The sequence below is a fragment of the Rhodnius prolixus genome, unplaced genomic scaffold (assembly GCF_049639745.1).
Source record: "Rhodnius prolixus isolate KJV_2025 unplaced genomic scaffold, Rpr scaffold_4, whole genome shotgun sequence".
Taxonomy (NCBI): Eukaryota; Metazoa; Arthropoda; class Insecta; order Hemiptera; family Reduviidae; genus Rhodnius; species Rhodnius prolixus.
In genome coordinates this window covers 47,989,814-48,015,820 of record NW_027411614.1, presented here as the reverse complement: position 1 = coordinate 48,015,820, position 26,007 = coordinate 47,989,814, and the positions used below count along the sequence as shown (strand labels likewise).

The following is a 26,007-nucleotide window of genomic DNA, read 5'->3' as shown; positions in this document are numbered from 1 at the left end:
GAAATCCGGCCCTCAAACTACCATCATAAGTAACCTTCTTTGAATTTTTCTTGAGAAAAATTGCAAATAAAGAGCTACCCAGATATAGAGCAACCAAATTCAACGGAAATGGTTGGTGCCATAAAACAATTCAGAAAAATTAGCATTTTCCAAATACTTCAAAAATGCTTAGAAATAATTATTTTCAAGAAAACGGCCTCTTTGAAAAACGATTATTTCGATTAAAATGTTTCCTTCGACTAGTAGAGAAGATAGAAGTATTAGTAGAATGTAGATAAGGTTGTGTAAGGTATTGATTACAGAATAAGTAAATGTTAAGTCTTTAGCCAAGAAGTAATTAAGCTTAAAGTTCTTCACCTCTTTGAACTTTGTTAAGCTGAGTGGACTTTGTCGTCGTACAGCCCTTTAAAAAGGGATTATCGGATCAATGTTGCTCAAAATGTTGCTAAAAAAAAAAATTTTTTTTTGCCCTTCTGTAAACTGTAGGACCTTCCCATCATGTGACCCCCCCCCCTTAGCTTTTAAATAAATTTTAAACTTTCCAATTAAAACTTGCTGATTTCTCCAAAAATTTATTTAGATTATTAATCTAATCGAGGCGCCACGGTAGCCGAGCGGTTAGAGGCGAGACCTGCGAAGCTAATATGTATTGTGGTACTGGGTTCGATTCCCGGTCTTTAGGCCTTGGATTTTATTTAATGGTTAATAAAAAGAAATTTACAGTAAAGTACATGTTTTATAGTCTCCTCCGTCCACGACACCTAGTTGGTAGATGGACGTTAAGCCCCGCCTGAAAAAATAGGCAATTACTTTACTTTATTATTCTAATGAAAAGAAAGATCGTTTATCTTAGAAGGCTATTCTCTCAACAATCTAATTTTTATCTAATGAAACATTACCATCGCTACTATTTAGGTTTTCATGGCTACAACAAACCCTAAGTAAATCATGGTCTCCTCAAGCTAGGATCTCCATTAGTGAGCGGATCGCTCTGTAGTTTCGAACCATACAGCTCTGCCATCAAAATTTCCATCTCTTCTCATTAAGTCCATCTCAGACTTCCAAGATTTATAGAATTTAAGTAATTTGGGGCCCTCGGTACAGCTCATTTTTTCACAGTTTCCATTTCTGACCTTTGCCGCCAGTCCTGTCAAAACCACGGAAGGGCCACATAGAGAAAAGAAACCTACAGCATCATATTTTCCGCTCACCCCGTTCCAGAGGCTGTGACTTGGGTGATCAGCTCTGTGGTCTGAGCTGATAAATCCCAACGAATAGTCGTCAACACGATGGAGATCAGAAGAATGGTGGACTGAGTAATAGTGAAAGGTTAGAATAATCTGAATAATGACAAAAGATATTTAGAAATTAGCTGATAACAATAATGTAGACACAAAAGTTATCATCTGGCTTATCACTGAATACGTGCATCTAGTATCTCTCTCTAACAGAGAGAGATAATGTGAACTCCACTAAAATTAATATAATCCTGTGTAAACAGGATTCTAGAGTCATTACCGAGATTTCATTAACAAGTTTATCACAGGACAGATTGGATTGACTTATCTTATATCCAAAACGTTAACTATATTTTATCTTACGCAATAAGTTTACTGAATGACGTAATTTTTGGAAGTAAAATCTTGTGCGAACAGAATTACCAGAATTTCCGGCTCTGCAATTTGAGCGGGAGGGGGAAGTGGCACTTCCGTTCCAATGTTTTGGAATTCAACTTAATTTTTTTTTTTTACATCTATGACGTGTGGGTGAAAATTATAAATATTTTATACGATTGTATGCATCACAGAGATTGTATTGGCACCACACAAAAATACATTCACACACACTCCAATACTTTTCCGGAATCAGGGAACCTCAAACAGCATTCACGACGGGAAACTTGAATCTGTTCAAGATCTTCTCCAAAAAGCAACAAGAAAAACGCAGCATTTGATTAAATAATAACACAAAAAAAAATGAAATGTCTGTTTAGGCGTAATAAATTATTTGAAATATATTTAAATTTGAAACTTTCACTAACAAGACAAAATGAATGAATGAATGATGAGTTCAGTGAAGAGGAGGAGGAGGAGGAGGAGGGGGGAAAGGTGAATGATAAGTGTGAAATTAAGTTCATTCATAATTCATTTTGGATGAATTCATTTTATTAGTTTTAGTTGTCCTATATATTCAAATCTGTTTTGTGCAAACTCAGCAGCAGTCTGTCAGTTCGTGGTTGATGACAGCGACAAAGCAGCCAACTGCTTGTACTAGCCACTTCTATCCGGGTGCTAATTGCAGAAAGACTAGCTATTCTACTTCCTCTTACTTCGGTACGAAAACTTATTGCGATCATGCATTTATCCACAGGAGGTTATGCGTCATGATTTTCTTTTTACAAATTGTTGTGAATGTGCTTGAAAGTAAGTTTAAACCATAGATCAAAATCAGAATAAACCCACACAATTTACTAATTTGATATTTGATTTAAATTAAACGCAAGAATGAGATCTAGCATTAAGAATGACCAACAGTGTAAAGAAAAAGAAAAACAAAACACCGAAGATAAATCTATTTCGCAGTGGCACACAGCACTTCCTGTTTTATTTGAGTACCTGTTGAGCAAGAACAGGAAGAACAAAGATTCTAAAAAGATTATAGCTCCTTACAAGGCCATACAGTCGCGGAAAAGATTTCCCCCCCTTCAACGGGAAAACCATTTACCAGCTACTGGTTGGGCGGATAACCCTGTGTTCACTTTGTCACGCGTATAAATTTTATTTTATTGTATCTCTCGTGTTGTATGGCGGAAATGTTCCTTGGGGTTATAAAGATAGGATTTTCACAAAACCACTTTTCAAGGAAGAAAAAGCACAATTTATGGGGTATAAATAATAATAGACCGGTGCCAGAGAATCGGGGACCCGAGTTTACAAACTTTTTGGAAAATATTCAGCGGATGTGGCCCCAAAATTTAATCGATGTGACTTTTTACTTTTTCTTGAAAAATTTTCTTTCTTTCGGTTTAACATTCCCCAAGATCAGGAAAAAGGAAAAGCGAGTTTTTTTTTACGTAATAAAACAAAAAAAAAAAACGAAAATTTGCCGGAAGTTGATTTATTTTGAAAGGGTACCCCCCCCCAAATTCGGGAATGTGGCTGATTTTAAAGGCCAAAATCCTTCTATAAGACAAACCATTTTACGATTTCTTTGCACTTGTATCTTTATGGGATTTACCCCTATATTGTTGTCTTACGTATGTACGTACATTGCATAACTGCACACTCATGGTACTACGTACACGTATTTAGAGAGCTGTTTCTACGAGGTTTAGAGATCACTATCAACCCGAATAAAAAAAAAAATCAACCAAACCGGAAATGCTTTTATAAACGAACTTCCGGTGTTTCCGTTATTTGAGATTTTCTTGAAAACGGCTTTTTTTTTAAACGATTTCCTGCAAATTTGATACAATTTTTTCCACCCAGGAAAATTCAATTAAGAGCATTTTTGGGCCCGGGAAAAATTTGGCGATTTTTTGGGGAGGGGCGTGTCACGTATTAAATATTATTATTAGATCAAATATGTATCCAAAAATTCCAAATTTGAATAATATTGGCAGACCGGAAATGCCAAGTCAAAAGAAATTTGTAATTTTTGGCGATTTGTTTGTTTGATAATGGCACCTTTGAAAGTGAAATGAACATACTTTTTAGCAATTTAAGTAAAATTACGTCACGTGGTAGAAGAAAGTCCTGTGAGTGTACTTACAACTTTTTTAGAAGACTAATGGCAGGTGGGGCCCGGTTAATTAAGTTGAATTAATTTTCTACCAAACCAAGCCTTTAATATTAATCGGAGCAAAAAGGGACAGACTGCGCAAGAGCCGTCCGCGCACCTTGAATGGAAAATTGGACGAGAACAGATTACGTAAGTTATAAGACCTTTAAATCCATCAATGGAGTCTCGCTATGCTAGACGCACATACGTACAGCACGCTGATATTATTTCATTAAATATTTATTAGCAGTGATCCAGAGATTAGTGTGTAGCCCAGATTTTACGTAATTTTCAATTTCCGCTTTCCACCGGAAGTATATCCCCCCAGCCGCGAAGTTTTTTACAAATCGTGCGTATGTTTGTACACACACACTTGCTGACTAGTACGAGACGGAAGTATAAATTGGAAAACTGATTAATCTACAATAAATCTGACGACGGATGAAATCGAAGATATTAAACAGTACAGCCAACGTAACCAAATTTTCAACCAGTATACCAGTTTTGGCTAAGTGGGGAACAATTAGAAAAAACTTTGATTTATTAACAAGAACAACAACAACAAATTAGTTCTGAAGTGTTCTAATTAAAAAAAAAAAAGAACTCTGACTATCATCAGTCTAGTTATCGCCGTCCTACTAATAAATCGACGTCATTGGATTTATCAAAAACAGGAGAGAGAGAGTGCGAGGAAAAGGAATTGTGATTGATTGAAAGAAAATGATTGACAAATGGGTGACGTCAATGCCAAAATGACGGGGAAGTCCAATAAGCCAATAAGGTTTTTTCATTATTGGGGTATCAAAAAAAAAAAAAAAAAAAATTCTGGTCTCATCCTCTTACGAGAAACTCCCAAAAAATTTTCCTCCAATCCAAAAATTTTTTCAGTTACTGTTACAGGTTCCCTACAACCCAGAAGTAAAATTTAATTCCTTAAAATCACAAATTTCCGGTAACAAAAAGAAAACTTCAAACAAAATCACTTCCGGTCACGCCGATTTCAATAAACTCGGAATGGTGGTAATCCTCGTCAATAAGATATAAGTGATAGGAGCCAAATACTGCACTAGTGGTGGCACTTTAGGAAAGAAGTCCTATTACAAACTTTAAAAAAGTGGGGAAAACCCTGAAAAGAAGTTGCTCTAATGAAGGATGAGGGAAGCTGGGCAGAAGAATGAGATTTGGTTAAAAAAAAAAAAAAATGATTGAGCAGATTTTATAATGTGAAAACAAATATGTGATACGTAATTAAGAGCTCTACGGTACGAAGGACCGTCCGTGGACCAATGGACAGAGACATACAATCAGATTAACCATGTCACATAGATTACATAAATCATACATGTTCTATGTTCTATCCGAGAGCCTGGACCACACAAGCACCTGATACCTACAATCACAGAGAACCCACCACCATATCAGTTTATCCCTTGCCCTGATATGTGCACCGTAATCACTGTGATAAAGCCTTCTCGCAGTCGCAGAAGCCTCTTCAAATCTAGCTGTCATATCAGTTTCTCGCAAATGATTTATTTAGAATAAAGCATTTAGAACATTTACGCCCATTATCCATAATATTATTAACTAGTGCCGTCCGAAGCATATCCGTTTCTACTCGGGAGGATAGAAGGACCACCTATTGATGCTGTTTATCGTTTCACCGGCGAAAGGTTGAAGATCAACACTTCTATTCAGTGAATTTCCTTTAACCAACTGTTTCATCTAAATCAGTGGTCCCAAACCTTTTTTATTACCAGGGACCATCTTAATATTTTGGTTGTTGGTAAAAGTTTTCAACTAGCAATAATCGCACCTCAGGAGGCCTTCATTGGTTACGATATTGCCACTGCGCAAGGTTATTAGGCGCCACGGTAGCCGAGCGGTTAGAGGCGAGACCTGCGAAGCTAATATGTATTGTGGTACTGGGTTCGATTCCCGGTCTTTAGTCTTTAGGCCTTGGATTTTATTTAATGGTTAATAAAAAGAAATTTACAGTAAAGTATGTTTGCTAGTCGCCTCCGTCCGCGACACCTAATTGGTAGTTGGACGTTAAGCCCCGCCTGAAAAAATAGGCGATTACTTTACTTTATTTTTGTTGTTAGCAGGGACCACAAGGTTCAATATCACCATAAACTACTTTTAGATTTTAAAAATAAACTTTGATTAACATTTTGATAACATGTTTTCAGTTATATTAATGTGCTTTTTGAGCTTGCATTTTCTTTAACAAGATGGGTAATCCTGGGATTGATGAGGTTGCTCAAAGCGACACGCACATCATCATTTGCTTTTAGTCGACTCCTGGATTTGTTTTTAGGCGCTCGACGTCCCACTCACCGCGGCCCCATGACAAATAAATATTATTTTAAAAATGTTAAGTGTTTCGTGGACCATACTTTTAGTTCTTGCGGACCACAGGTTGGGAACCACTGATCTAAATAAAGACAGACAATATAAGGAATACGAGGAATCGCAAAAGATTTCAAATTATTACAAGAGATTACGATAATGGAAATTCTCCAAAAATGTAAATAAAATATAAATAATTCTTTCGCAATAAAAATGAAAATCCTATTTTCACCGGTTTTCCCACAAAACAAGAAAAAAATTTCCCATGAAGATATATGCTAAGAAAACCATAGAGCCGTTTTTCCGGAAAAGCTCTATAAAAAAGCAAAATTGATGCAGATAATGGTACTTCTTTTTCCCTTTCTAGAAAAGCGAAGATTCTCATATACATATAAGACCCTGCTAAGACTGGTAGTGCTTTATGGAAGCGAATGCTGGGTTCAGGACCCAAGAGAGCCAGACAGCCTTGAGAGTGTGGGAAAGGAAAGTATTGTGGAAAACATATAGTCCTATGAACGAGGGAGGAGGAAGATGGAGAATCCGCACCAACTTAGAACTGCAAACTCTCTATGGAGAAGCAGACATCGTTCAATGTATTAAAAGAAAAAAAGGAAAATTAAGTTGGTTAGGACATGTAGAGAGGATGTTGGATTACCGAATCCCTAAACGCTTTTATATGGAAGACCCGAAGGTGTCAGAATAAGAGGAGGCCAAGAATGAGATGGCTTGATGACGTCGAGAGGGATTTGAGGAAAATGGGTGTGCGGAGGTGGAGACTGAAGACCCTTAGATAGAGCTCAGCAGGAGAGTCTTTGAGAGATTGAGGAGGCCCTGGTCTTTTTTAGGACTGTAGCGCCGAAGATGAAGGAAGGAATGGTACTTCTTCTGGGTGATTGGTGATATCCAAAACAAAACTTAGTCAGGACTATTGAGATATTTAAGAATAGATCTGATTTAGTGACTAAAAACAGATTCAGCCCCAAACTATATACAAATCTACTCCCTCCTCCTTAAAAGCATCCCAACAAATTTGAGACGACGAAAATTCATAATAATGTCAAGAGGAAATATACAATAGACCCTTGATTAAGGACGTAACATACCACGTGATGATAATAAACCTCGTAAAGACGTCACCAACAGTTTTGGTGGATTGTTGTTAAAGTAGGTGTGTGTATGTGTGTGTGTGTGTGTGTAGTTTTCCCCAATATTATTTGGGGAGGAGCAGAGCCACTCAGTGGGAAGCTGGAAGAAGCAAGGGGGCAGAAGCGGCTTAGTTCGACTGTCGCAGTCAATTACACAAAGCTGTCGCAACAATAGTTCAGCAACACGATTACTGCATTAACTCCGTGGCTCGAACCACCAATCTATAAACTCGCAACGACTAGCAGCATATTAAAACAAATTATGCCAACAGACAAGTCGTAAATATATAATATACACCTAATAAATATTCTCATGAATAAAAGCGGAATAAATATTCTCCACTCAGGTGTACATATTAGGCATAAAAGTGCATTAAAACAAGAGCCAATCAATTATTATTATAAAATGTACAAACTCTAGATCTCACTCCATTCGCCATGCTGGATACAAAAAAGTTGCAAACATATGTAATAAAAAGCAAATATATGTTTTACATTTTTTGCTTAAACAGTAAAACATAATATATATCCAGTAATACTTTAGTAAAACTCTACTAAATTCACAATAAAATGTTTTAATTAAAGATCTTGTCCAATGTAATCTCTGATTTTTATGTTACATAATGTAATCATAAAATAAATAAATCGAACAGATTTGTTTTTACAATTTAATTAAATATAATTATTCTGTATTTATTGAAATTTAAAAAAAAAAGTTATTTATTTAAAGGTTAACAGGTTTATTGTTTTATTATTAGTATTCTGGAAAAAATAAATAAATAACAATAAATAAAAATAAATCCAAAATATGTTTTTATCAGAAGCTACAGTGAGCAGTAGTTCCGGAGTTATCCCGGAAGTGTTCACCAAAACCAGGACAAGCATTTCCTCCAATTTATGGATATACGTTGTTACGCAGTAATTTTTCATTGACGTAGAATTCTATTTTACTAAAGCAGAAAGAGAAGGGTTTTGTACCATTTATTGCTTTGGAATCCCCCGCCCCACTCATGAGATCACTCAACCTGTTGTATCCCCAGGTTCTATTGGGAAGTTCCAGGAAAGAGCGGTCAACCAACGTACAGGTTCCCTTAAACTTAAACTTGACTCCTAACAACAAATTACGAGGGTCGTTTGAAAAGTCCGTGCAAAAATAAAAACTACTTAATTTTTTGGGGTAAACCTTTTTTTATTTTTCAACATAGTCTCCTTTTAGGCTTATACACTTCGTCCAACGCTGCTCTAGTTTGTTGATCCCTTCCGAATAATAGGATTTGTCCAAGTCTGAAAAATAGCCATTCGTTTCTGCAATCACCTCCTCGTTTGAATAAAATCTTTTTCCCGCCAGCCATTTCTTCATATTGGGGAACAAATAGTAGTCCGAGGGAGCCAAGTCTGGAGAATAGGAGGGGATGTGAAACGAGTTGGAACCCTATTTCCATTAATTTTGCGACCACAACTGCTGAGGTGTGAGCTGGTGCGTTGTCGTGATGGAAAAGGACTTTTTTGTGGCTTCAATCGTGGGCGTTTTTCTTGCAGCTCGGTTTTCAAACGGTCCAATAACGATGAATAATATGCACCTGTAATAGTTTTACCCTTTTCCAGATAGTCGATGAGGATTATTCCTTGCGAATCCCAAAAGACAGTCACCATAATCTTTCCGGCCGAAGGAACGGTCTTCGCCTTTTTTCGCGCAGATTCCCCCCTTGGTAACCCATTGTTTATAGATTGTTCTTTGGTCTCAGGAGTGTAGTGATGTATCCATGTTTCTTCCACAGTGACGAAACGACCCTTAAAGTCCTGCGGATTCTACTGGAACAGCTGCAAACAGTCCTTGCTACACTTCACACGATTTCGTTTTTGGTCAAGCGTGAGCAATCGCGGCACTCATCTTGCGGATAGCTTAGTCATGTCCAAATGTTGATGCAAAATATTATGTACCCGTTCATTCGAGATGCCCACAGCAATAGCAATCTCACGCACCTTCACTCTTCTGTCATCCATCAACATATCATGGATTTTATCAATGATTTCTGGAGTAGTAACCTCAACAGGGCAGGGCGTCCAGAACGTTCAGCGTCACTTGTGCCCATATGGCCACTCCGAAAATTTTGAAACCACTTATAAACTGTTCTAATCGAAGGTGCAGAGTTACCATAATGTTTATCAAGCTTCTCTTTAGTCTCCTGAGGCGTTTTGCCTTTCATAAAGTAGTGTTTAATCAACACACGAAATTCTTTTTCGTCCATTTTTTGAAAATCACTCGACTTCCTCGATTCAAACGAATGCCAAACACAAAGAAATAGACCGATCTGGCTGAAACTTGATGTGTGTTCTTCCAAGAGATGCTACTAACTAAACATAACCTCGATGCGCCAGTAGTGCTATCTCTCTGACTTTGCACGGACTTTTCAAACGACCCTCGTATAAAGAAGGCCCCCAAAATATTAAATAATAAAACTGGATGGATTCCCAGATAATTTTTGTACCTTCCCAATACTGAAAAAAAACTGCAAGGAAATCCTAGGAAGAAGCCGACACCTGGGGATAAACATTTCCTCCCTGGAGCCAACATAACCCCTTCAATGACCCAAGGAAGCATCTTTCCTCTCCTCCTAACGGTCACAAAGTCGGTCAGATAGTCTCCTATTTTTAGATCTTAGGAAATTAAAAGATTTTTTTTGCCAATTAATAAGTTTTTACTTGCTTGACCAAATTTCCACCCAGAAACGGAACACCTTTGTATAACTCTGCAATAAGTAATCATAATAAGAAAAGTATTTCGAAAAATCTACGGCCCGGTGTACAATGACGGGGTGAATGGAGGCTCCGAAAGAACGAAGAACTCAAGAAATTATACGGAGAAGCCGATATAGTTCCTTGTACCAAAATAGGCCAGGCTGAGGTGGCTCAGCCATGTTGAACGGATGCCCTAACATCGAGCTCCTAAAAAAGTACTATATGGACACCCGGGAGGCGCAAGACGTAGAGGTCGTCCCAGAATAAGATGGCTAGATGACGTAGAAAAAGATCTGCGAAAGGTGGGTGTAAGAAGATGGCGCCTAAAAGCCGAGGACAGGGAAGAGTGGCACTCTCTCTTGAATGAGGTCTAGGTCCTACTATAGGCCTGTTTCACCAGAAGAAGAAGAAGAAGAAGTAATCAGCGTTTTCCCTGGTCAAACCAAATTTGAATATAAAGTTTCAAATTGTCCCGCGAGTTGTAATTTTAAAACATATATTTTCCACAGAGAAAGAGACCAATTTTTTGCAAAAATCATTTCTGCAAACTCAGTGGACCCATAAAACGGTTATTTCCTGTTTAAACTCAAAATGCGGAAAATTGATAGGATCTATCAACTTCCCTAACTAACCTAGTAAATAGAACATAAAAATAGCCTGCATCTTATTTGTTCGCTACGAGAGGACGTGTCTTTGAGTAGACGTGGAAAAGCGATTGGGAAACACTCTCACTAAGTAAATGTGATTTTCAACCTGTTTTTCTTTGCCCAGAAATTTTCCAAGAAGTTTTTCTTTTTATAGAAGAAATTAAGGCAAGGTAAGGTCGATAAGTATTAAAAGGGTGATTGTCCTTATCACATGTTTCTATGCAAATAAAACAGAGCTACCCAATGTAACCATCATTAAGGTTATAGTAAATATTAGAATAATCAAGAATTTATACTACTAATGCCATGTTTTCTGCCAATAACTGTCAAAATTTTAAAGACAATTTTAGTAAATTAGAATTTAGAATATAAGTGTAGTGAAAGAATAAAATTTACTCTTTCTCTTAACTTCAAATAATAAAATAAATGAATAAATAAATAAATACAATAAACAAACGGACACAATCTACAGTGGAAATCTATTTTGGTGTCCTTCACCCAGTTGTCGAGTGAGTGCGAATGAATGCGTGTTACGCACCACAAATAGAAGACGTGGATATCAACATTTCATGTTGTAAATGTAGTTGTATATTTACAAAAAAAAAAATCTATTTACAATTCCGTTTGGTTTCCTACATTTTTAGTTCTTACATTATATCGGCATTGTTCGTAAATCGTAAATAGATCATTAAAGATTGAAGAAAATGTCCTTATACGCATTTACGAAGATCCATTCATAACCCTTCACAGGACCTTTATAACCCTACACAAGGCATACAAAACCCTACACAAGGCTTACAAAACCCTAAACAAGACATTCATAACCCTTCACAACACATTCATAACCCTACATAAGATATTCATAACTTTTCACAAGACATACAAAACCCTACAAAAGATATTCATAACTTTTCACAAGACATTCATAACCCTACATAAGATATTCATAACTTTTCACAAGACATACAAAACCCTACATAAGATATTCATAACTTTTCACAAGGCATATCGTACAAAACCCTACACAAGACATTCATAACTTTTCACAAGACATTCATAACCCTTCGAAGGACCTTCATAACCCTACACAAGACATTTATAACCCTACAGAAGACATAAAAACCCCTACACAAGATATTCATAACTTTTCACAAGACATACAAAACCCTACATAAGATAGGCATAACTTTTCACAAGACATACAAAACCCTACTCAAGACATTTATAATCCTACACAAGACATTCATAACTTTTCACAAGACATTCATAACCCTTCGAAGGACCTTCATAACCCTACACCAGATATTTATAACCCTACAGAAGACATACAAAACCCTACACAAGATATTAATAACTTTTCATAAGACATTCATAACCCTATAACAACAAAAAAAAAATCGACCTATTAAAATGGCTATATTTCCGGTAAATCGAGTATTTTTGCTGAAACTCAAAATCTATTGGCTTCACATATTCAATTCCACTTACAAAAGTAAGAACTTTTATTGCTTAATGAATCAAGCTATTTGATAAGGGCGGTAGAAGTTAAAACAAGAACGCACAGAGGTAACTGGAACTGCCGAAATGTACTTAGTATCGCGCTGTGACGCTAAACATACAGCAGCACTAAGCAAAGGACGAAACTGGAAGGAAGTTAACTATTTCTTCCGCTAACATTCCAGATCAAAAGGAAACTTTAAATAATTTATTAACACTTACACTTTGGTGAGGGCGTTAAGAGAGCGATATTATTAAAACAAAAGCTGTTAATGGAGAATATGAGACCTCTTGCCTCCGGGAAGAAGATAAACTTAAGGTGAACAATGTTTTAGTACAAAGAAATGCGTGGGTGTTCGCAGCAAGAAGTGTGACGTAAGCGCGCCGAAAACTTACTAATTAAGTATACCGACGTATTGTTCCATTTCCCCCACTTCTACAAACAGGCCCCCCCCACCACTTCACCATCATTATATTGTTTAAGAATCTTTTAGAGTATAAATAAACTAAACTTTTATCTAATAATTTTGTACTCAAAGAGAAAGTTAATGCGAGAAAGTTTGGCGTGAACAGAACAGAAATATTTAGAGACTCATTTTTATATTCTTTAATAAGTATAACTTAAGGCGAGCTTTAATCTAAGTACGAAATTAGGAGTCAACATATTAACCATTAAATAAAAAAACCAAGGCCTAGACACACCGGGAATCGAACCCACTAAACCAACAATACATCCTAGCTTTGCGGGTCTAGTCTTTTAACCACTCGGCTATTGTAATACACGCCGTCCCTTCGAGTTTAATATCTACTCTTCAACGTAAAGCCGTTCGTATCAAATATTCGAAATTAGCTTTACGCTTTTTCGTGCGCTTTTTGACGGTCAACCTTTTATACAACTGTCCTACCGGAAGGTTCAAATCATTGAGAATTCCTTAAAGTTATGTTTCCAAGAGAACTTCAAGGAGCAATAATGGCCATTCAGCGATAATAAAAGTAAACTTCAAAACTTGAAGAAAAAAACGTGCATCTGCTTTCACATACATAGACTGCATTTGATAGTGACTCGAAACGCTGCACGAGAAAGAGATCAGCTGAATGGAGGTGTGCCTACTTGATTTATAGACGGAGATGGCAAGAGATTTGAAACCAGCTGGCTACCTCTTTCTTTTTTTTTTTTTTTTTTGGAATTTTCTTTCAGCTCATGGTCCGGTGATGGAAAGTATTGTCTATGACGACAGAACAATATCTGGTAGCCGGCAATGGCCTGGAAAAGGCTATGGGTCTCCAAGGTAACCCTACATGGTGATAAAGCCTTAAATCAGATTTACGCAAAATTTGTAAATTCAGTAGATATTAGAAATTCATAAAAGATTTTCCGTCACTTCTTCAATCCCCTCTAAATATCGCAATCGCCAACTACCCCCGCGGTGAGTTTCACTAAAGAACCACACAATATAAGATTTATCTTCAGAAAAATCAAAAACAAGAAATCTCTTGTTTTTTTTTTACAAAAAACTTTCCTTTATACTAATGACAATTCACCGGATTTCCTGTGACTCACTGGCGGCAAATTTCTATTGTTTTATATTATATATATTATTCCGCCCCTTTATGTAATTAAAGTACAAGCCATTCAGAAAATAAACACAAATTAAAATCGTGTATTAAATTGACAATAAATGTAAAGCAAATTATAAATATATTTCCATTAAATGGTTTCCTTTCTTCAATTATCACTAAATTAATTGCAATTAATGAGACAATGCTATTTTTAGAAAACTGCTGGTAAAAACTAGAAATAAAACTATTAATTGAATCAAGATAACTGAATTATTCAATTTCCTAATTAATATAGTTAATGAATCAGCATTGCAAACTATTTTATTTTTACTTTCTTTTACATTGATACAATAAACTAGATGCAACCAATCAACGCCACTACAAAATATTATCGTCAAAATCGGCTCAACCGGAAGTTCAACTTTGGAGAACTATTTTGTACAGTTTCCTTCCCCCTCTTTTCAAATTTTACGAGGGTCATTTGAAAAGTCCGTGCAAAAATAAAAACTACTTAATTTTTTAGGGTAAACCTTTTTTATTTTTCAACATAGTCTCCTTTTAGGCTTATACACTTCGTCCAACGCTGCTCTAGTTTGTTGATCCCTTCCGAATAATAGGATTTGTCCAAGTCTGAAAAATAGCCATTTGTTTCTGCAATCACCCCCTCGTTTGAATAAAATCTTTTTCCCGCCAGCCATTTCTTCATATTGGGGAACAAATAGAAGTCCGAGGGAGCCAAGTCTGGAGAATAGGGGGGATGTGAAACGAGTTGGAACCCTATTTCCATTAATTTTGTGACCACAACTGCTGAGGTGTGTGCTGGTGCATTGACGTGATGGAAAAGGACTTTTTTGTGGGTTCAATCGTGGGCGTTTTTCTTGCAGCTCGGTTTTCAAGCGGTCCAATAACGATGAATAATATGCACCTGTAATAGTTTTACCCTTTTCCAGATAGTCGATGAGGATTATTCCTTGCGAATCCCAAAAGACAGTCGCCATAATCTTTCCGGCCGAAGGAACGGTCTTCGCCTTTTTTGGCGCAGATTCCCCCTTGGTAACCCATTGTTTAGATTGTTCTTTGGTCTCAGGAGTGTAATGATGTATCCATGTTTCATCCACAGTGACGAAACGACGCTTTAAGTCCTGCGGATTCTTCTGGAACAGCTGCAAACCGTCCTTGCAACACTTCACACGATTTCGTTTTTGGTCAAGCGTGAGCAATCGCGGCACCCATCTTGCGGATAGCTTTGTCATGTCCAAATGTTGATGCAAAATATTATGTACCCGTTCATTCGAGATGCCCACAGTACTAGCAAAATCTCACGCACCTTCGCTCTACTGTCATCCATCACCATATCATGGATTTTATCAATGATTTCTGGAGTAGTAACCTCAACAGGGCCGTCCAGAACGTTCAGCGTCACTTGCGCCCATATGGCCACTCCCGAAAATTTTGAAACCACTTATAAACTGTTCTAATCGAAGGTGCAGAGTCACCATAATGTTTATCAAGCTTCTCTTTAGTCTCCTGAGGCGTTTTGCCTTTCATAAAGTAGTGTTTAATCAACACACGAAATTCTTTTTCGTCCAATTTTTTGAAAATCACTCCACTTCCTCGATTCAAACGAATGCCAAACACAAAGAAATAGACCGATCTGGCTGAAACTTGGTGTGTGTTCTTCCAAGAGATGCTACTAACTAAACATAACCTCGATACGCGCTAGTGGTGCTATCTCTCTGACTTTGCACGGACTTTTCAAACGACCCTCGTATTATAAAAATTTTGGATCAAAGATTTTTTGTTAAAAAAAAAAAAAAAAAAGGATGATGTAGTGGAATCGAAGTTGGACGCGAAGCCCCGGGCGAAGTCCCTAATTGGTGGCCAGATCTAACGGCCCCGTATTTATAGCTTGTCATCTTCTCTCGATAATTTAGCGTTAAACCGCTTAACATACTTGCGAAGATATTGGTGTCCTGGGAACTGTAAAGTGAAAAGGGGTCTTCTCCCTTTTATCTTGACTTTTTTTTTTTTTTGAATGAAAAAAAACTTCAAAGAGAAAAATTGCTCAAGTAAAGAGAAAGTGAATGAGAAAATTTTAAATATACTTAAAAAAAAAATCTCTGTATAAAGGAGCAGTCCAAGTGAACCCAACCTTAACACCTGGAACATAAAATTCCAATACTAACAAAATTCCAAACGTTTTAATCACCCACTAGGAGTTGCACTTCGGGGTAAGTCCTAGTGAATCATGAGAAGTCGTAAGTTAGCATCATGAATCACTAAGTAGAGGACTTACAGAGAAAGAGCTCCCAGTTCTATAGTAACTTCCAACAATATTTAAATAGGATGAAAAAAATAATTGCCATTTCAGTCGTGATACATTTATTCTGCCGAGCTCTCGACCTAGGGACTAGGTCACATCTTCAGGGCTGTGGAACATATTTACAGATTGTTACCAATGATTCTATTGAAATGAATATGTATAATGTAACGAAATTTACAAAAATTATTTACCTAATTTAGAAAGTAATATTTTACATTTCAGGGTTGGTGTGTCTTCTGTCTTGTCTGTTCATGGACTGAGTGAGATCGGTCTGTGTGTGATATGTGTTAGGTTGTGTGGAAGTCAGTGTTGCCAATTGTCACAAGTATTTTGTAGTAAGTTTGCGTATATGTTGTTTAAATTGTTTGTGTCTGTTTTGAAATTTAAACTGTTTTCTGTTTTTAGATCTGTAAATCATTTCTAGCCCTTTCCTTTTTTGTGTGTCGGTTTCTGATTTATGTATCTTTGTGTTTGGGGAAATCGAAAGTGTGATGATTTTCTGTGCTGTGTAAGAAAAGCGCCAGTGGTGTTCTTTTTTAGTTTTGTGTCGTAAGAGTGTTGGTACAGTCTTTTTTTTTAAGTACTGTGATGTTTCGCCTATATATTTTTTGTGACAGTCTTTACATTCAATTTCGTGTATATAAGATTTGATTGTTTGTCCTTTTCAGTCCGGTCTTTTAGCTTCGAAAAAAATTGTCTTTTTAAGTTGTTGGTGTTTTTTGTGGTCATTATTGAGTTTGTCGTGTCCTGTAGTAATGTTTATTAAACAATATTTATTTGTACTATAAAATCTTAAGACCCATAGCAAGGGAAGATCGTGTGAGTGGTCAAATCAGATTATTTTGTTATTTCTTTATATTTTTTGTAAGACTAAATATCAAATAAAGGAAAAAAGATACGCGTAATACTTGAATGAAACAATAACACTGTCAATATTAAATTTTACTCTGTGATAACTGTAGTCAGCTGTTTAATAATAACCAAAAAACTCGCAAAAACCGTGTGGTTACCACTTTTTTTAATACATAAAAACTCAAATGGTAAATTAAAAAAGGTAATAGAAGATTTACTGAAACTGGAATTACCTTTTGTAATCTTCCGAATATCAGTTTAAAAATCACTCAGAATTTGACAAGCTACAAACTAACTTTAAAAAGCGTAAAAGGTGGGGTTTTTTTTTTAGATTTTAAATTTTAATCAAAGTTAAAGCATTTATTAAAAAGTTCGTCAATCAAAGCCCCGTCCGTCGTCTACTTCAATTTGTTATTTAATAACTCGGGAAAAGTTTTTATTGATGCTGATTTATTTTTTATGCAACAGCCATTCTTATTTATTCAAATTTTATTCGCAAGAAAAACGGTAGAGAAAACTGATTTGGGAAAATTTTCGGTTTTCTTTTTTAATTTTCCATTTTTCATGAAATAGAAATTTGAAGTCTACTTAATGATTAAAAAAAAAAAAAAAAAAATGAAAAAGTTCACTTGAACTTGGGGTTTTTACTTTAATTTCTACGGAGAACATTGAAATCTAGACGGATATGAGGAAGCCTTCTACTTCTGCTTCAACAGAATCATTTTAATAGCCCAGATCTAGAATATGAATACGTAAACGGCGGCAAAAGGAAGTCGTCTATAACACAAAATGAATAAACAGTTTTAATTCATTTTTGGAATTGCATTATCCTTGTGCGCACTCTTCTGTACTTCATATGAAATACAATTAAAATGAAATTTGATGCCGCCAATACAGGTGCATGGATAGTGCAAGCGATTAATCTGTTATATTACAAAGTTGTGTAAATGACAATATAAATTCCCTAAATGATATGTTGATTGGTGGAGATTGGCAGCTCTCCCCCACCCACCCCTTCCAAACATAACACCACACAGAGCGTGGCTCTACCGATTCTGTCACTATGTCAGCTGATATTGAGGAGACATGCGAGCGTCAGGTACACAGCTGTTACATTACGCTCGTAAAGGTTAGGTTAAACTCATAGACAAAAAGAGATATCTCTGTGATAGCACTAAATCTAGACAGGATATACGTACAACTTATCTGTGCACACGATTTCCTGTTTTGTTGTCAATACAATTCTATGTGCACATATTTGTAAAGATTAAAAAGACAAAGTAGATAATGAGAACATTCAAGTCTCAGGTCAGACAATGGCCGCTGGAGCCTCCCTGCTACGCAGTACCGAAGTGTCAATGTAGACCAACCATTTTACCAACTTCTTTCTCGGCTCCTACTTCCACCTGTTAGTTGTAAGAGAATATAACAAATTTTTCAGCCTTAATATTAATAGCTCTGGCACTAAATCTAGACAGGATATATATTACAATCTGTGCACACGATTTCCTGTTTATTGTCAATACAATTCTATGTACACATATTTGTAAAGATTTTATAGACAAAGTAGATAACGAGAACATTCAAGTCTCTGGTCAGACAATGGCCGCTGGAGTCTCGCAGCAACGCAGTACCGGAGCGCCAATTTAAACCAACCATATATATTTAAACCAACGCCTTTCTCGGCTTGGAAGCAGAATCTTTACACGATCTCAGGCCCCTACTTCCACCCGTTAGTTGTAAGAGAATATAACAAATTTTGCAGCCTTAATAGCTCATTAATTAGTTACAGTTCTTAAAAACGCTTGTTTACTAAGCACGCACAATAGCTCTAACACACACGTGTCTACGTTTACTAATAATAGCGCAATTCTGTTACAGAGTACGTATTTCAGAACACCTGCTCTTATTTCAGACTTTTTTTTTAACTATCTTGCCGGAAACATTGTCCATCACCTGCCGTGTTGTATAATTTAGCTAAAAATTGACGCGGATCTTTTTTTTTTTTTTTTATACATTCTAGTTGCCTAGGAAAAGGCAACGTAGGAATTATTAGGGAAACTTTTCTTGCATATTACAACTTATTAATTGTAATCACCGGAAATAGCAACAAATTAACGCTGAATTTTCAATTTAAAAAGAAAAAAACGCGGGTATTATCGCATCTGTCATGATACGAACTTCAGATAACTTCACTTCTGGTTATTTAAAACTACAGAGAACATTTCAAATACGTGAACTTTTTGTTGATTCTACAGCTGATTCAAATCTTCTCGCTTAACTGAAAATAATGCCTCTAAGATACGCACTAGTCTAAATTCAGAATACCAGTCTCTTATATTTTTTTTTTTTAATTCAACCAATTTTAAAATTCGAAAGAATATACAGAAGCGGAAATGAGAGTAACTGCCCAACTCAGAGCGACTAAACATCTGAACTACCTCACGTCCTGTAGTTAAACAACTTTAATCGGTAGCTCAAAAATAGTTTTCCGAAAAAATGGTTAAAATAAAAAGTACTGATCGAGATATAATGACGTAAAACACAAATCGGTGTAATTTAATTTGATTTTATTCGTCCCCTGCCCCCCAAAAAAATGTATTTCCGGGAAAGCACGATATGTCATGTTCGCTTTTACTTCCTTATTCTTGCGAGGAGGAAGACAAAATAATTAAATGATGAAAATTTGGCTCCAACCGGAGGTGTTTTTTTTTTTTTTTTAATGAAGACTCCAGGATTGCTGGAATTTTAAAGAAAAGATCTCAAAAGCCGGTCAAGCATTTTGAAATCCAAGGGTCTCTCGCAAAAGAGAAGTTGAAAAAGAAGCTAGGTGAATAGAAACATTATACGATATAGTATCTATATGAGAACACGCAAAGCTAGGGAATATCTAACTCACACATTGGTGTAATAACAGTAAGGTGAGTCTATTTGATGTACCCATTATATGTGAACATAATTGAGAAGAGATTGCAGCTGTCTGGAATTGGATACGTGACATTCACCGATATTATTGCTGAACACCAACCACACATCTACTAAACAACAACAGCAACAATAACAGCAAATTTATGGGAAACAATAATAATTATTTATAATTTAACATCAATTTTCAATACGTAATAAACATTTACTGAGGCACACATTCTGTTCAGTGTACCGAAGTGCTGAGATGTGTTCAGGCCTAAGTCTTACGATATTATATTTAATGTCTTACTACGAGTTACTTATTTTTTAAGGTATACTTGTTAGTCTTCCAACCACGACTTCAGAGATAGGCGGTCGGACTAAGCATACCCAAAAAAAATGCTTTAGTTACTTCATTTCCTTCTCAAAACAGGAAATATTGCGATCTAGTTAGACGATGTAGTTATAGTGGCACAGGATTTTGAAGACCATATTCAAACACTGGAACAAGTTTTTGAACCAAGATCCGAGATGCGGGACTCTCCCGTAAATTGGGAAAAGGCACAACTATCCTACCAGGGATATATATAGTTGATGAAGATGGACTACATGTGGAACCGCAGAAGGTGGAATCCATATTGCAATTTCCGCAACCCAGAACAGTAAAACAAATGCAACGTTTTCTAGGCTTGGCCAGTTGGTATAGACGGTTTGTCCCTCATTTCGCTTCAGTGATTGCTCCCTTATCAGAACTTCTAAAGAAGAAGAAGAAGAAGAAATGGTGTACATTAGCTCAATATCATCCACATTTATCCTAATTATAATTTTTTTTAATAAAATAGACGATGATGTTAAATATTTAACTCGTATATTTTAGGTAAATCAATGAATTTTGTTAATAATTAAACCCTCTCAACTATTTCAAAACTTTTAATTTTTTGTTTGTTATATACAATATTAACAAAAAAAAAATACCAAAGTTGGCGTGAAGCCATAAAGCCATTAGTTAGAATTGGCGCGCACGCCAAAAGAGAGAGACACAGAGAATACTAGGGTGAAGTGAGATATTTTTCGTTTGATCCAATTTTAAAATGCTTTTTCCAATGTTGTTAATATAGTGAGTGAAATACTCGTTATGTTCAACAACAAAGTGAGCAGGGATGCCCGCAGCAAAAAAAAAGTGTTTGTTTTTGAGTTTTTATCTCGTATAAAACTCCATTAAACCCTCACTTCCTTTTTTGTTTTTGTTTTTTAATTAATGACGCCACATTAATGACGTTATGGAGCACAAACAAAACAAAAATCTTATGTGGACACTTAATTAAATTCACTTCCTCCTAATATTTCTCAAGGTTCTACCTTATATATTTAATGACGAAATGTCACTTTACACTTGGGACTTTATATTTTGGAAAACGGCACGATCGAATTGCTTTTACACTTTGCGTAAAGGAAAGGAAATGGGGCAATTTCTATCTAAAGTGCTTCTTTTTTTTTTTGTAGCGCATGCGTAGTACAATTTTGTTCAGGAAGGTTAAATGTGCTCAACCGGAAAATTCCACTTCATTTAAACTGTTCGCGAGATTTTTCCCGGAAATTTGGAACTTCATTTCCTACAAACCTATCCACATACCCGTAGTATCTCGCTCAACTCTGAACGGATGCAGAAAAAAAAAATAATAAGTTATACAATTTTTTCATAGTAATATCTATTCACGAAAAATATTATTGAAATAAAGAAAAAAAAAATTGAATATTGGCAAATAATGTGGGTGATATAAAATTTTGTTATAAACAAATAGGATTAATGCCATTTTCAGTCATGACAAACTTTATTATGCCGGAGCTTTCGACCCAGGGGACTAGGTCATCTTCAGGGCTAATTTACAAAGTTTACAAATGTTTTATATCATTGGTTGGTGTGTCTTCTGTCTTGTCTTCAGTCCATGAGCAGACAAGTATGGTAGGCGGTTGTAGATTGTAAATACAATCTACAACCGCCTACCATACTTGTTCTCATTAAATAATGGTTAATATGAGAACTTTATAGTAAAGTATGTTTGTTAGGCGGTTATAGGCTAGACCCGCAAAGCTTAGATGTATTGCGGTACTAGTCTAGCCCTTGGATTGTATTTAATGGTTAATATGAGAACTTTTATAGTAAAGTATGTTTGTTAGGCGGTTATAGGCTAAACCCGCAAAGCTAAGATGTATTGCGGTACTAGTCTAGCCCTTGGATTGTATTTAATGGACTGAAGACAAGATAGAAGACATACCAACTAATGTCTAACAGTTGGTAATAATAACTAATATTGCTAATAATTAACAGTATATTGTAAATTAGCCCTAAAGATGACCTAGTCCCTAGGTCGAAAGCTCGGCATAATAAAGTTCATAATGACTGAAAATGGCATTAATTTTTCATCCTATTGAGAACTATGATTCAGTCACCAAAAATAATGAACAGTAGTTCAAAACAAAGAGAACTAACTGAACACAGCCGATGGCGCTATAAGATGGAAATGAGTGCTGTCGAACATAATATAATTCAAGGTCCCAAAAACTAGCCTCCGGAACCAATTTACTAAAAAAGATAATGAGTTAATTGACATATCCGCCAATGTTTTTTACTCAGCTCTCAACACTTGATCAAAATAAAACAATGGAAGAAATTATAACTAAACTTCTTTACGTTCCTCCCTCTCACATATTAATTACACTGGATTTGCTCGCCTAACTCGCAGACTTGTACTAATTACAAAATTAACATGAAAAATGAATTAATTACAACTTTTAGGTAATTAAATTAAGAAATCTAATCAGCCATCCTATTTTTCTGAATAAAAACACGAATAGTCTTAAGGTTGGACATCCATTCACCAAACTCTCCTGAAGGAGTCCAGGATAAGTACCATTTACATAGACACAATGCCCAATTAGAGGGTCCAACCTGAAGATGTCTCAGGAAAGACTCAGCAACATGCACTATTTCACAGAATCAAGCCCCGTACTCCCTTGAGCGCAGCTCTGATAACAGGCAAATCTCTAGAGCAATACCCTTGCTATAGTTAAGTGTTTAATCAAATTAATCTTACGTTATGATTGACAACAGGCATGGACCAAACATTTCTCACAATTCTTTTGATTCTTCCAGAAAGAAGACGGAAGTCATTTCTGATCTTCTTAAGCCATCACATCATCGGTCTCGAGACTCTCAATTCGAGAAACCTCAATCACAGATGTTTCTTTAGGGGAAGGGATGAATGAAAGGAAATCTTAAGACCATATATTCTGGGTTGTATCCCCGTTTCCTGGCTGTATCTGCCAACCTTTAGTTATGCTGAAGAGTAACTACTACTCCAGTTAAGTTTTGTACAATCACTTACAGGTGCAATCAATTCTAGATATCGCTAAGCCCATCTCACGCAGGAAAATGGTTCAAATATGTTTTCAATACAGAAATGTTACCAATTCTGTAAAAGTAAAGTAATGCCTACTTTTTCAGGCCGACTTTACGTCCAACTACCAATTAGGTGTCGTGGACGGAGGCGACTAGCAAACATACTTTACTATAAAATTCTCATATTAACCATTAAATACAATCCAAGGCCTCTAGACCGGGAATCGAACCCACTAAACCAACAATACATCTTAGCATTGCGGGTCTAGCCTATAACCGCCTAACAAACATACTTTACTATAAAAGTTCTCATATTAAACATTGAATACAATCCAAGGGCTAGACTAGTACCGCAATACATCTTAGCATTGCGGGTCTAGTCTATAACCGCCTAACAAACATACTTTACTATAAAAGTTCTCATATTAAACATTAAATACAATCCAAGGGCTAGACTAGTACCGCAATACATATTAGCTTTGCGGGTCTAGTCTATAACCGCTCGGCTACCTTAGCGCCTAATTATCAATTCTGTATTTAAACTAAATACTAATTATAGAACAAGGATTAGAAATAGATAAAAATAAAACCTACGACTTGTAAAACATATATACATAAAAATTAAATTTACTAAATATGAAAAATCGCACGTAAAACTTTCAATTAAAACAATTTAAAAACCAGAATAAATTTCACCGGTCACGAAATAGTTCACAAACGTGACTGAATATTATATTAACTTCCAGGCAACAACCGGGAACATGTTATTAAATTCTACGAATTGGATTAGAGTTATGCGGGTGGTATAATCTGGACTTTTTTAATAATAAAAGATATATATACATATATATTTTAAAATACGGCATTTTTTTTGTTCTTTATTCAAGATGGCCGGAATTAGTACACTTCGATGCCATTTTTTTTTTGTTTTTGTTTCCGGAAACGAAATTTTGTGCGAAAAATTGTCTTTTGAGATTTCCAACAAGTTTCAAATTTTAGCAACTACAATAAAATGTAAATGGTATTTTATAGAGAAGCCGTAAAAACCCTGTCCTGTACAAGCGACAGGCAACTTGGGAACACATAATTTGAGCCGATATCGCTGTGATTTAGAGCTTGTGTTCAGTAAAATGAAGTTAAGTGTTATCGTGCTATCCGCATTTTCAATGAACATTTTGTTAACTCTGTATCGACAATAGACCTTAATAATTAAGGATGTCCCTTACTATCTAAAATTAAATTTATTAAGAATTAGTAGTTTTTAAGTAAATTGTATTAAAAAGAGGGAATATATAAATATATTATGAGTTAAGGAATATGTACCTAACTATTCCGGTCTCGTTAGAGGAAATATGTAATAAATACACACATTTAAAACCTTTTTTTTACGTAATGGACCTTCTTAAACGTAGATTTCCGGTTTCAATTTCTCAAATCGCGTAGATTTTATTATAGGCTTATAGTGTAAAAGAATTAAAAGCCAAAAGAAAAATAACTAATAAGAAACTTTTTTGTAAACATTACGAACTATTTTGGAGAATTAAGAGGTACAGTAACAAAATATCTTGTGGTAACCCTTACAAACATTTGATGGGTATAAAGCACCCGGAAAAGAACCCGACCTAACCGAAATACTCTTAAATTAATAAGCTCGATGTTCTTAAGCAATGAAGTTTCATGAAAAAGCTTAAAAATCTAAAACATAAACTCTAGAAAATATATTTCATCTACCAAACCAGTAAACTCGCAAGTTATTTTGTTGATGTGCGTGAGTAAAATAGTTTTAATATAATATAGTATGTGTGTGTGTGTATATATACTATAGAAATCTAGGGAAGTAAATAGACGGGAACCCATTGAATGTGCTGGCTGGTGCCTGGTAACCTGGGGGATCCACCTATAGGTATTCTCTGCCACCCACACCAAAGTACGATAGCTGTACTAAGTTCTCTACACGCACTTATCACTTGGATATCTAGTTTGTGTCAATATTAGGACTTGCCACCCAGTTTGCTGACTAAGATTTTTACTAGCATCTTCTTCAAAATTGGGTTAAAAAGTTTATCTTTACTTTAGATATGCTTTACAAGAAAATGGAAGTAAAATTATTATTAGGGTAAAGATAGTAAATTTTGGGCGCCCGCCTTTCTCTCACAACGGCCTTTACGTATCCGGTTACGTATTACCCTCTCATGTTTCTAATCAGGACTTCCACCGTCAGCTTACAGAAGACAGAAGACATTCCCAGCACTCCACTTTCATCAAAATATTAACTTCTTCCTATTATTTATTAATTTATTCGTTTTGTGAATCAAATACAAAGAGTTGAGCAAATGAATACACAAGAAAACTAATTCTACCAAAAAAAGAATAAGTAAAAACTTACATTAAATAAATACTAATGAAAAAAAAAAATGAAACTTAATGAACTGTATGATTACATAAAATAGGGATTAAATAAGCAAATTACAATTAAATCAATGAAGTCAATAAAGTTCGGCTCTTCTTCTCAGACATTCTTTTAAATAAATAAAAACATAATTCATGATCAATTCATCATTTGAACCTACCAGAGAGTATATCACTATTCTCCATAGTTGTGGTAAAAGTAAAAATCTATCGAGCAGAAAACGAGATATTTAGGGTTAAACTTTGTTTCCGATGAAACAGTAAAAACTTTAACTTCAAATATCTCGAAAACTATTCGATAAATTTTGTTTATATTTTATCCGTATATGGAAACTACTATTCTCTACAGTTGTGGTAAATTTAGTAGAAATCTATCGAGCAGAAAACGAGATATTTAAA

At 35.6% G+C, this 26,007-nt stretch overlaps 1 pseudogene; it reads right to left on the bottom strand.

Moving 5' to 3' along the window:
• Positions 1-5,513: 5,513 nt before the first annotated feature.
• On the bottom strand, positions 5,514-5,638 carry LOC141456590 (U4 spliceosomal RNA; annotated as a pseudogene).
• Between the last annotated feature and the right edge of the window lie 20,369 nt (positions 5,639-26,007).